We start from the raw sequence: 12,136 nt of genomic DNA on the forward strand, positions 1-12,136 counted from the left end.
TTGTGAGCTGATATTTAAAGCCATATTTTATTTTATGTTTCTATGTACAGAGAAAGTTCCCTGGATCTCCAGTGAAAAATAAGTAGTGGAAGTTTCTTAATCCATAGACCAAAATAACATGTTTCTCTTTCTTCTTTGAGTTCAGAAGCATTTTGTTTCATTATTCATCAGATGTCCTCAGTAAGTGACACTAGAAATATGACAGTAGGAAAGAAAAGTATCTAGTATCTATGATACAGGAGACTATTGCTAAGAAGAAATCCTAGAGGCCTCTGTGATCTTGCCTGTAAATACCATGCTGGGATAGCTTTTGAAATTATTGTGCATTTAAGCTAGGTCAGTTTTGCAAACTGTAGGAGATTTCTGAAGGCTGTTTGTCAAAAGGCTGGCTGGTGAGAAGTGAGTTTCTAAAAGGAGGATGCCCCACAGCTGAAGCTTGAGGGTTCCTCTTCCTTTCTCCCACCAGATGTCATGTGTTTCTCGTGCGTTTGGGGCTCCATAGGTCCCAGCATAACCATGGTAGATGTCTCTCTGAAGGGTATGGATTTGCTAAGCTTTTATCAGTTCCCTTTCTAGTGTGGCTATTTGGATTTCTCCAACATAAGCTGTTTCTGGAGTTCATCTGCCTTCTCTAGGAAGGGCAGAAGAATATTACTTCTAGCTAGAGCTTCTGAGGAATGTTTCTTCTTTGTATTAGTATGGATCATGTTCTTGAGTAGACCATAAAAGTCATCTGAGAGCTCCTGGAGAGTTCCACTCTTGGATAGGATGCCATATATCACCACTGATGGGTAATGATTCCTACAACCATTGCAATTGTTAACCTTAAGACAAATATGTCTGCTTTGGGAAGACGTAATAATTCTCTTGTAAGATATAATTAGCCAGGAAGCAAATAGCTCCTTCCACATTAGAATCCACATTAGGTTTGCTGATAGATGTCACATGGCCCATGTCACCAATTTTATTACACACAATGGCAGAGAAACCTTCACTTTTTGCCTCTTCTGGAGAATTACTCTGCATCTTATGATAAATAAAAATGTTACTGGATTTTATGCCCAGGTATACATACCAGAGTCACAGATGTATTTAAGTCCCAAGGAAATCTGTAGAAAGACATTTCTGAGTTTGGGCTCTTGGAAATAATTATCAGATGCACCATTTTCAGATATAGCAGCTTGCAAGCTCCCATCATTACAGTATTCATCCCGAGTGACATGATCATCTTCTGCCCATAAAGAAAAGTTTTCTTTACTCTGGTTTTCCTCCTGCCCTTTGATTGAAGGAATAATTTTCTATGGGACTCTGGAGTGAATGGGTTGGCATTGACAACAGACAAAGAGGACTTGTCATCCATGAGGAGAACAGGTGTGAGCCATAAATGCTTAGAGCTTCCTGTAGAGAGCTTCCCTATTGAAGAAATTTAGCCAAGTCAGGAGAGTAGAGAGGTTGCACATGACTTGCAGCTTTCTCTTCTTCTTTGTTACTGGAGTCTCTGAACGTGTGGGAAGGTCTTAAACTGATATCCAAAGAACAAGACCTAGACTTGTCTTATTTCTGTTCTGAGAAGTATAAAGTTCATCTCTGGGAGGAAACTTGGGACCATAGAGCTCCTCAATCCTCATCCCTCTTAGGTTTTTTGTTCTGGGTCTCTCTGATGTCTTATGCTGTTACCTACATTTCATTCTTACTATCTTATTCACAAAAAGAGAATTTTAATTTCTTATTCAGCTCCTGGTCAACCTCTCTGTCAGCCATCTCAGTGACAGACCTTACGGTGTAGGCAAGGAGGTCTCATCAATGGAATATATCTACCTAGGTGAGGAGGAAAAAACAACTAAAAGTTCCACAACTTCAGCTTGCCTGTCCCTCCACCCACTAACAGCTTGAGCATTAGTAGCACATGCCTTTAATCCCAGCACTTGTGAGGCAGAGGCAGGTAGATCTCTGAGTTTCAGGCTGTCTTGGTCTCCAGGATATTCAGGGCTACACAGAGAGAAACCCTATCTCAAAAAACAAAACAAACAAACAAACAAAAATGTTCAAATTAACCCATCTTATAGACTCTAACTTTAGCAGTTATTCTAAGTGATTTTGTAGAAACCATTAGTTAACTTTATTTAAAGCATTTTGCTGCAAATATAGAAATAAACAGGGTTTATTTTATTTCTCTTAATTGGCTATTTAGTGTTATATAAGGTAATAAAAGTTTTGTGATTAAATCATCTTAGAGTTATTATGAGTAGTGTAATTATTACTCTTCCTTGATAGATATATTAAATGGTTAATCTTTTAAAAATCACACCACAGTTCTGATGTATTACATCTTTTTATTATTTGCTTCCAGTTTTCAATTTATTTTTATATTATAGTTTATTCACATTGTATCCTAGCTGCAACCCCTTCCTTCATTTCCTCCTAATCTCACCCTCCCTCCCTCATCTTTTCCCATGTCAAGTCCACCAATAGAGGAGGTCCTCCTCCCCTTCCATCTGACCCTAGCTTATCAGGTCTCATTGACTGGCTGCATTGACTTCCTCTGTGGCCTGGTAAGGCTGCTCTCCCCTCAGGGGGAGGTGATCAAAGAGCCAACCACGGAGTTCATGTCAGAGACAGTCCCTGTTCCCCTTACTAGGCTGACCCACTTGGATACTGAGGTGCCATGAGGTATATCTGTATATCTTTAAATGCTATATTTGAGAGATTTGTAAAAAAAACATTTTCCTTGAGTTTGGTATTATGTTCTTATGCTGGCTAGTTTCATGTCAACTTGACACAAGCTGCAGTAATTTTGCAAAAGAGAAATTCAATAGAGAAAATGCTCCCATGAGATTGACTTGTAGGATAGCCTATGGTGCAATTTTGACTGATGATTGATATGAGAATGCCTCCCTCACTGTGGGTGGTGTCACTCCCAGGCTGGTAATCCTGCAATCTCTAAGAAGACTGAGTAAACCATGAAGAGCAAGCCAGTAAGCATGTTTCTCCATAGCTTCTAGATTACTGACCTGGTTGAGGTCCTACTCTTATTACCTTTGATAGTTAGGTGAATATAGAAGTGAATTAAAATGTTGCCTCCCCAAGTCATACTTTTTGGTCATTTTATTTTATTAAACCTACCAAAGATAGTAATGGTATTCTTGCAAGATTGAATATTCATTTTAATTTTTATATGTAGCAATATCATATATTTTATTATTTTTTAAATTTTATAGTATTTTATTTACTTTCAATCCGAAGGTGCCCCTTCTTTCCCCACATCCAAGTCCTCCTCAATTCCCCTCTTTTCCCCTTCCCCTCCCTTTCCTGCAGAATAGGGAGCCCCCTCTCCCCTTATTAACCTTCCCTAGAATATTAAGTCACATAAGGACTGAGCATATATTCATCTCCTAAGGCCAGGCAAGGTAGCACTACCAGAGGAAACTGATCCAAAAGCTAGCAATAGAGTCCATGTTAGTAAGAGCCTCCCCCAGCATTCACCAGGCTCCCCATATGAAGATCAAGCCACCTTTCAGCTACATGTGTGTAGGGGGCCTAGGTCTAAATCATGCATGCTCCTTACTTGATGTCTCAGTTTCAGAAAGCTTCGATGGGAGTGGTTTAGCTGTGTCTGTTGTTTTTGTGGAGTTCCTGTTGCCTCTAGGTCCTTCCATCTTTCCCCCAACACTTCCACAGAACCTCCAAAATTCTGCCCCATGCTTGGCTGCAACTCCTAGCATCTGTCTCAATCAGCAGTTACCTGGAACCTCCCAGAAAAGTCAAGGTAGTCTTCTGTCTGAAAGCATAGCAGAGTATCATGAGTGTCATTATTAGTGTCTGAGGTTCTCTACCATGGGGTGGGTCTCAGGTTGGGCCAATAATTGGTTGGATTTTGCCTCAAACTTTGCTCCCTCATTAGCCTTGCACTTCTTGTAGGCAGGGTAAGTTTTGGATCAGAGGTTAGGTCAGTGGATTGTTATTCCCCTCTTTCCACTAGTCCTGCCAGGCTAGGAGAGGGTCACTTCAGTCATCAGGTTGCCAACTGTTAGGAATCTCAGCTAGAGTCATACCCATATCCTCCAGGAGCCTATCCTGTCACAGGCCTTCAGCTTGTGAAAGAGATTTACCCCATCCCCAGTTTCCCTTCTTGCTCCTAGCCCTCTCACCTCCCACACCTATTCTAACACATCTGATGTCTACTCTTGTTTCCCTGCCCATTTTATCTCCTGACCAGTTCTCTCTCTTCATCCTCTTCTGCTATCTATTCTACTTCCCCTTCTGAGACATTCCTGCACCCTCCACTGGATCATCCTTATAATTAGCTTCATTGGGTCTGTGGTTTATAGTATGATTATCCTGTACTGCAGTTATAATATCCACTTAGAAGTAAGTACGTAGCATATGTGTCGTTCTGGGTCTGGGTTTCTTCACTTAGGATGATCTTTTCTAGTTCCATCCATTTGCCTGCAAATTTCATGATTTCTTTGTTTTTAATAGCTCAGAAGTATTCCATTGTGTAACTGTACCACAATTTCGGTGTCCATTCTTCAGCTGAGGAACATCTAGCATTTTTGCAGTTTCTGGCTATTATGAACAAAGTCTCTATGAACATAGTTGTGCAAATGGCCTTGTGTGGTGGAGAATCGTTTGGTTATATGCCCAGTACTAGTATAACTGCATCTTGAGGTAGAACTATTTCAAATTGATTTACAGATAGGTTGTACAAGTCTACATTCCCACCAACAATGGAGGAGTGTTCCCCTTTCTCCACATCCTCTCCAGCAGGTGTTGTCACTTGAGTTTTAGTTCTTAGCCATTATGACTGGTGTAAGATGGAATTTTAGAGTTGTTTTGATTTGCATTTCTCTGATGGCTAAGGATATTGAGCATTTCTTTAAGAGTTTCTCAGCCATTCAATATTTTTCTGTTGTGAATTCTTGGTTTAGCTCTCTACCTTCGTTCTTAATTGGATTATTTGATTTGTAGATGTTTAATTTGTTAAGTTCTTTGTATATTTTAGATATCACCACTCTGTCTGATATAGGGCTGGTGAAGATCTTTTCCAAATCTTTGGTCTGCAATTTTGTTTTATTGACCGTGTCCTTCCCTATGCAGAACCTTCTCAGTTTCATTAGATTCCATTTAATTGTTGATCTCAGAGCATTTGCTGTTGATGTTCTGTTCAGGAAGTTGTCTCCTATGCTAATGAGTTCCAGACTTTTTTCCATTTTGTCTTCTAATAGTTTTACATTCACTGGTTTCATAACAAGGTCTTTGTTCCTTCTGGACTTTACTTTTTGTGCAGGGTGATAAATCAGGGTCTATTTACATTTTTCTACATTCAAACATCCAATTAGACAAGCACTATTTGTTGAAGATGCTGTCTCTTTTTCCATTGTAGGATTTTTGGCTTCTTTGTCCAAAATCAAATGCCCGTAGACATGTGGTCTTATTTCTGGGTCAAGAATTTTGTTCCATTTTTCAACCTGTCTGTTTCTATGCCTATACCATGCAGTTTTTATTAATATTACTCTGTAGTATGGTTTGAGTTCAGGGATAATGATACCACCAGAAGTACTTTAAAAAAAAAAGATTTATTTATTATTTATACAACATTTTGCCTGCACACCAGATCTTACTATAGATGGTTATGAGCCACCATGTGATTGCTGGGACTTGATCTCGGGACCTTTGGAAGGACAGCGAGTTTTCTTAACCTCTGAGCCATCTTTCCAGCTCAGAAGTGCATAAAATTGTTTTGGCTATCTTAGGTCTTTTTTTTTTTTTTTTCATATGAAGTTAATGGTTGCTCTTTCTAGGTCTGTAAAAACTTGTGTTGGAATTTTGTTGGGAATTACATTGAATTTGGAGAGAAATTTTGGCAGGATGGACCATTTTTACTATGTTAATCCTATGGATTCATGAGCATGGGCAGTCTTTCCATCTCCTAAAATCTTCTTCAAATTTCTTTCTTCAAAGACTTGAAGTTCTTGTCATATAGGTCATTTGCTTAGTTAGCAAGACATTTTATATGATTTTTTTGGTATTGCTAATTTCTTTTTCAACCCTCTTATCACTTGTCTAAAAGAGGGCTACCGACTTTTTGAGTTAATTTTTTTTTCCAGATACTTTGCCGAAGCTGTTTATCAGCCATAGGAGTTTTCTCGTAGAGTCTTGTAGGTCACTTATCATGTCGTATGTGAATAGTGATATTTTGATTTCTTCTCTACCAATTACTATCCCTTGATCTCCTATTCTTGTCTTAGTGCTCTAAATAGAACTTCAAGTACTATATTGGAGATATATGGTGAGAATGGACACCCTTGTCTTGCTCCTGATTTTCATGGGAATGCTTGAAGTTTCTCTCCATTTAACTTGATATTGGTTATTATATTGCTTTATATTGTTTTTATTGTGTTTAGGAATGAGGCTTGACCCCCTAATCTCTCCAAGACTTTAAACATGAAGGGGTTGTAGATTTTGTCAAAGGCCTTTTCAGCATCTAATGAGATGATCATATGGTTTTTATTTAATTTTTTATATGGTGGATTATTTGGATAGACTTTCATATTTTGATCTACCCCTGATTTCTAATTTTGATATGTTCCTGGATTTGGTTTGCAAGTATTTTATTGAGTAATTTTTGCATCGATGTTTACAGGGAATATTTGTCAAAAATTCTCTTTCTTTGTTGAGTCAATGTATGGTTTAGGTATCAGGTTGATTGTGGCATCATAGAATGAATTTCACAGTGTTCTTTCTGTTTCTATTTTGTGGAGTAGTGAGGAGTATTGATATTAGTTCTTCTTTGAATGTCTGGTAAAATTCTGTGTTACAACCATCTGGCCCCTGACTCATTTTGGTTGGGAGGCTTTTGATGACTGCTTTTATTTCTTTGGGAGCTATAGGTTTATTTAAATTGTTAACCTGATCTTGGTTTATATTTGTTAAGTTGAGTCTATCAAGAACATTATCCATTACATTTAAATTTTCCAATTTTGTGGCATATAGGTTTTTGAAGTACAATCTACTTATTCTTTGTATTTCCTCTTCATTTCTGATTTTGTTAATTTGGATTTTCTCCTTCTGACTTTTAATTAGTTTGGCTAAGGGCTTGTCTATCTTGTTGATATTCTCAAAAAAAAAAAAAAACAGCTCTTGGTTTTGTTCTGTAGTTCTCTTTATTTGTAGGTTATTGATTTCAGCCATGAATTTGTTTATTTCTGCCATTGACTCCTCATGGGTATGTTTGCTTTCTTTTTTACAAGAGCTTTCAGATGAGCTGTTAAGTTGCTAGTATGGGCTTTCTCCACTTTCTTTATGAAGGCACTTGGAGCTATGCACTTCTCTTTTAGCACTGCTTTCATTTTGTCTCATAAGCTTGGGTATGTTGTGTCTTCATTTTGATTGAATTCTAGAAAGTTTTTCATTCCTTTCTTTATTTCTTCCCTGACCCAGTGGTCATTAAGTAGAGAGTTGTTCAGTTTCAATGAGTTTTAAGCATTCTATTGTTTCTGTTGTTTCTGTTGTTTAATCCAGGGTGTCTAGTGGAATACAAGGTGTTATTTCAATTTTTTTGTATTTGTTGAGGCTTGCTTTGTGTTCCAGTGTGTGGTCAATTTTGGAGAAGGTAACAAGAGGTGCTGAGAAGAAGGTATACTCTTTTGGGTTTGGATGGAATGTTCAGTAGATGTCTTCTAAGTCTAGTTCATTCATAACTCCACTTAGCTACATTATTTCTCTGTTTAGTTTCTATCTCAATGATCTGTCCATTAGTGAGAGAAGTGTGTTGAAGTCTCCTACTGTTAATGGGTGGGATTCAATGTTTGAGTTAACCTTTAGTAATGTTTCTTTTACAAATGTGGGCACCCTTGAATTTGGCACATATATAATCATTGAGGTATCATCTTGGTCAATGTTTCCTTTGATGAGTATGAAATGTCCTTCTCCATCTCTTTTGATTAAATTTGGTTGAAAGTCTGTTTTATTTTATATTAGAATAGCTACTTAAGCTTGATTCTTGTGTTCATTTTCTTCAAAAACCTTTTTCTTGCCATTTATTCTGAAATAATGTCTATCATTATTGCTGAGGTGTGTTTCTTGTATGCAACAGATGGATGGGTCCTGTTTATGCACCCATTCTGTTAGCCTGTGTTTTTTTATTGGGGAGTCAAGATCATTGATGTTGAGAGAGAATAATGACCAATTGTTGTTATGTATTGTTATTTTGATGTTGGTAGTGGTAGAGTGTGTGTGCCTGCTTCCTTTCTTTCGGTTTTGCAGCTGCGGGTTTATTTGTATCCTGTGCTATTGTAGGTGTAGTGAGCCTCCTTGGGTTGAAGTTTTTTTTTTTTTTTTTTTTCTGTTATCTACTGTAAAGCTGGGTTTGTGGCTAGGTAATATTGGCTGGGTTTGTGGCTAGATAACTTGTTGTTGTCATAGAATAGCTTATTTTCTCCATCCAATATGATGGAGACTTTTGCTTGGTATAGTAATCTTGATTGATATGTGTGTTCGTTTACTATCAACATGTAATCCTGACAAGTCCCTTCTGGCTTTCATAGTCTCTGTTGAGGAGTCAAGGTGTAATTCTGATATGTTTGCCATATATGTCACTTGGCTTTTTCCCTTTTGAATTTTAATATTCCTTCTTTGTTCGGTACATTGGTGTTTCGATTATTATGTAACAGGGGGATTTTCTTTTCTGGTCCAATCTACTTGGTATTCTGGAGACTTCTATATGTTTATGGCATTTCTTTCTTTATGTTGGGGAAGTTGAAATATTTTCTGGGCCTTTGAGTTGGGAGGCTTCTTTTATTACTGTTTTTCTTAGGTTTGGTCTTTTCATATTGTCCCAGAATTCTTGGATATTTTGTGTCAGGAACTTTTTAGATTTGACATTTTCTTTGACTTATGTATCGATTTCATCAATCATATATTTTACAGGTGAGATTCTCTTTTACATCTTTTGTATTCTGTTATTGACGCTTGTGTCTGTAGTTGCTGTTCTCTTCCCTAGGTTTTCCATCTCAGAGATTGTGTTGCATTTTGTTTTCTTTATTGCTTCTATTTCCATTTTTAGGTTCTAGACAGTTTTATTCATCTCCTTTTCCTGTTTGGTTGTATTTTCTTGTATTTCTTTAAGGGGATTACTCAGTTCCTTCACTTGTTTAGTTGTATTTTCCTGCAGCTCTTTAAGGTATATTCAGGGCTTGCTGTGGTAGGATAGCAGGGTTTTGGTGGTGTCATATGGCCCTAGGTTTTGTTACTGGTGTTCTTGTGCTCACCTCTAGCTATGCATTTGGTTGGCTCTGTTATTATCATGCCTGGTGGTCTGTGATGGTAATAGCTCTCTGTGGTTGTAGGTAGAGCTGGTGGTCCCACATGGCCTCAGTCCTCTGGTTTTCTTGCTGCTCTCTGATCCCTGCTTGTCTCTAGTGCTTAAGATTAGGATAGCTCTTGGGGAATAACAAAGGCCTGGCAACTGTTGCTCCCTGATCCATGCTCCTCTATCATTGTAGATAGTGTGGCTCCAAGGAAATGGTGCAGGTCAGGGAAATGTAGTGTGTGGCATGCAGAGAAAGTGATGCACAGAGGGACCTGGAGAGATATGCCCAGTGTTGCTGACAGGTTGTGTCAGGCCAGTGGATAGGGGCAGGGGTGCTCTTACCTGCTGTTCCCTGATCCATGCTGGTCTGGGCACTAAAGATCTATGTGGGTCCCAGGAGATGGCATCGATAAGGGAAGTGTTGTTTTCTGATCTGTGCTGGTTTAGGGGCCACAGACTGGCTAGGTCTCAGGAAATGGTGCAGGTCAGGGGACTGCTGCTGCCTGATCTTTGCTGCTGTCAGGGGCTACAGATCCTATATTATACTTTGAAATATAGGAAGAAATCATAAGAAAACTATGATGGCAATGAATCAACTTTTGCACCACAAGTAATATGGGCTACATTAGCAAGACCACTTCTTCTCTGACATTTTTATTTGTTAAATTCTTAGGGAGCTCCACTAGGATGTTGGAGGTCATGGAGGCTCCACACTTATTAACCTAGATCCTTTGCTGAAATTCCAGTCAATCTTTAAGTGACTTTTTTTTTATATATTCAACACTGTTTTACTATATTTCTGGAAGCATTCTGTTTTCCCTGTACCCTTTGCTAAACTCTTCTTGGATTGTCTTCATTTGCAAGTGCTATTTGTTAATTCAATTTGAATTTAGATAATGTGGTATTGTATATGAAGCGAACTTACAAATTTATTTTACTCTTATGAGTTATGCATATTTTCTTATATCTGTGTCTAAAACAATTTATTTTCATTCTTAATTCACTAATCATTCTCCTTTGTATTTTATGCATTCTCTACAGCTGTTAATCAAATCAAAAATTAAGGAAATATGTGCTTTTTCTCTCAATAAAGGAAAATGTTCTACCTAAAATGATCATTTGACTTACACTTGAGCCATAGTTAATTAATTAATTAATTTTTCTTTTTAAAATATTTATTATTTTTTCTATTCATTACAAGTTTATTTACTTTGTATCCCTGCAGTAGCCCCCTCCAAATCTCACCCTCCCTCCCTCTTCTCCTCCCATGCCCTTCCCCAAGTCCACAGAGAGGAGAGATCCTCCTCCCTTTCCCTCTGACCCTAGCCTATCAGGTCTCATCAGGATTGGCTGCATTGACATCCTCTGTGGCCTGGTAAGGCTGCTCCCCCTTCAGGGGGAGGTGATCAAAGAGCCACTGAATTCATATCAGAGACAGTCCCTGTTCCCATTACTAGGGAACTCACTGAGACACTGAGGTGACATGGGCTACATCTGCACAGGGGTTCAAGGTTATCTCCATGCATGGTCCTTGGTTGGATTATTAGTCTCAGAAAAGACCCCTGTGCCCAGATTTTTTGGTTTTGTTGCTCCCCTTGTGGAGCTACTGTCCCCTCCAGGTCTTTCTATATCCCCATTCTTTCATAAGATTCCCTTCACTCTGCCCAAACTTTGGCTATGGGTCTCAGCATCTGCATTGATACCCTGTTAGATGGAGTCTTTTAGAGGCCCTCTGTGGTAGGCTCGTGTCCTCTTCCTTGTTTTCTCCCTCTTCTGATGTCCATCTCATTTGCTTTTTTGAATGAGGACTGATCATCTTACCCACGATCCTTTTTCTTGCTTAGCTTCTTTCTACAGGTGTACAGGTTTTAGTATGTTTATCCTATAGTATATGTATAATATCCATTTATAAGTAAGTATATACCATGTGTGTTTCTGATTCTGGTATACCTCACTCAGGATGATCTTTTTTAGTTCCCACTATTTTTCTGCAAATTTCATTATTTCCTTGTTTTTAATTGCTGAGCAGTATTCCATTGTGTAAAAGTACCACAATTTCTGTATCCATTCCTCCACTGAGAACATCTGGGTTGTTTCCAGGTCCTGGCTATTAAGAATAAAGCTGTTACAAACATGGTTGAGCAAATGTTCTTATTGTGTACTTGAGCATATTATCACCTTGCACAGAACTAAAGTCCAAGTGTATTAAATACTTCAATATAAAATCAGACACAATAAATCTGTTTGAAGAAAGAGTGTGGCAGAGTCTTAAGTGCATTGTCACAGGAGACAACTTCCTGAACAGAACACCAACAGTATAGGCTCTAAGATTAACAATCAATAAATGGTACCTCAGGAAACTGAAAAGCTTCTGTAAAGCAAAGGACAGTGTCATCAGAACAAACCAACAGCCTAAAGATTGGGAAGGGATCTTCACCAACTCTATATCTGACAGAGGGCTCATATTCAGAATATATAAAGAACTCAAGGAGTAAATCAAGTAATCCAATTAAAAAATGGGATGCAGAGCTAAACAGAGAATTCTCAATTGAGGAATATGAGGAATATCGAATGGCAGAGAAACACTTAAAGAAATGCTGAATGTCCTTAGTCACCAGGGAAATGCAAATCAAAACCGCCCTGAGATTTCACCTTAACCTATCAGAATGGCTAAGATCAAAAACTCAAGTGACAATACATGCTGGAGAGGATGTGGAGGAAGGGGAACTCTCCTCCATTGCTGGTGGGAATGTAAACTTGTACAACCACTTTGAAAATCAAGCTGGTGCTTTCTCAGACTATTAGGAATAGTGCTGCCCCATGATC

At 38.4% G+C, this 12,136-nt stretch overlaps 1 pseudogene; it reads right to left on the reverse strand.

The window, feature by feature from the left end:
* Positions 1-549: 549 nt before the first annotated feature.
* On the reverse strand, positions 550-9,671 carry LOC129687772 (wee1-like protein kinase 2; annotated as a pseudogene).
* Between the last annotated feature and the right edge of the window lie 2,465 nt (positions 9,672-12,136).

The sequence above is a fragment of the Psammomys obesus genome, unplaced genomic scaffold (assembly GCF_907164565.1).
Source record: "Psammomys obesus unplaced genomic scaffold, mPsaObe1.curated_primary_1811, whole genome shotgun sequence".
Taxonomy (NCBI): Eukaryota; Metazoa; Chordata; class Mammalia; order Rodentia; family Muridae; genus Psammomys; species Psammomys obesus.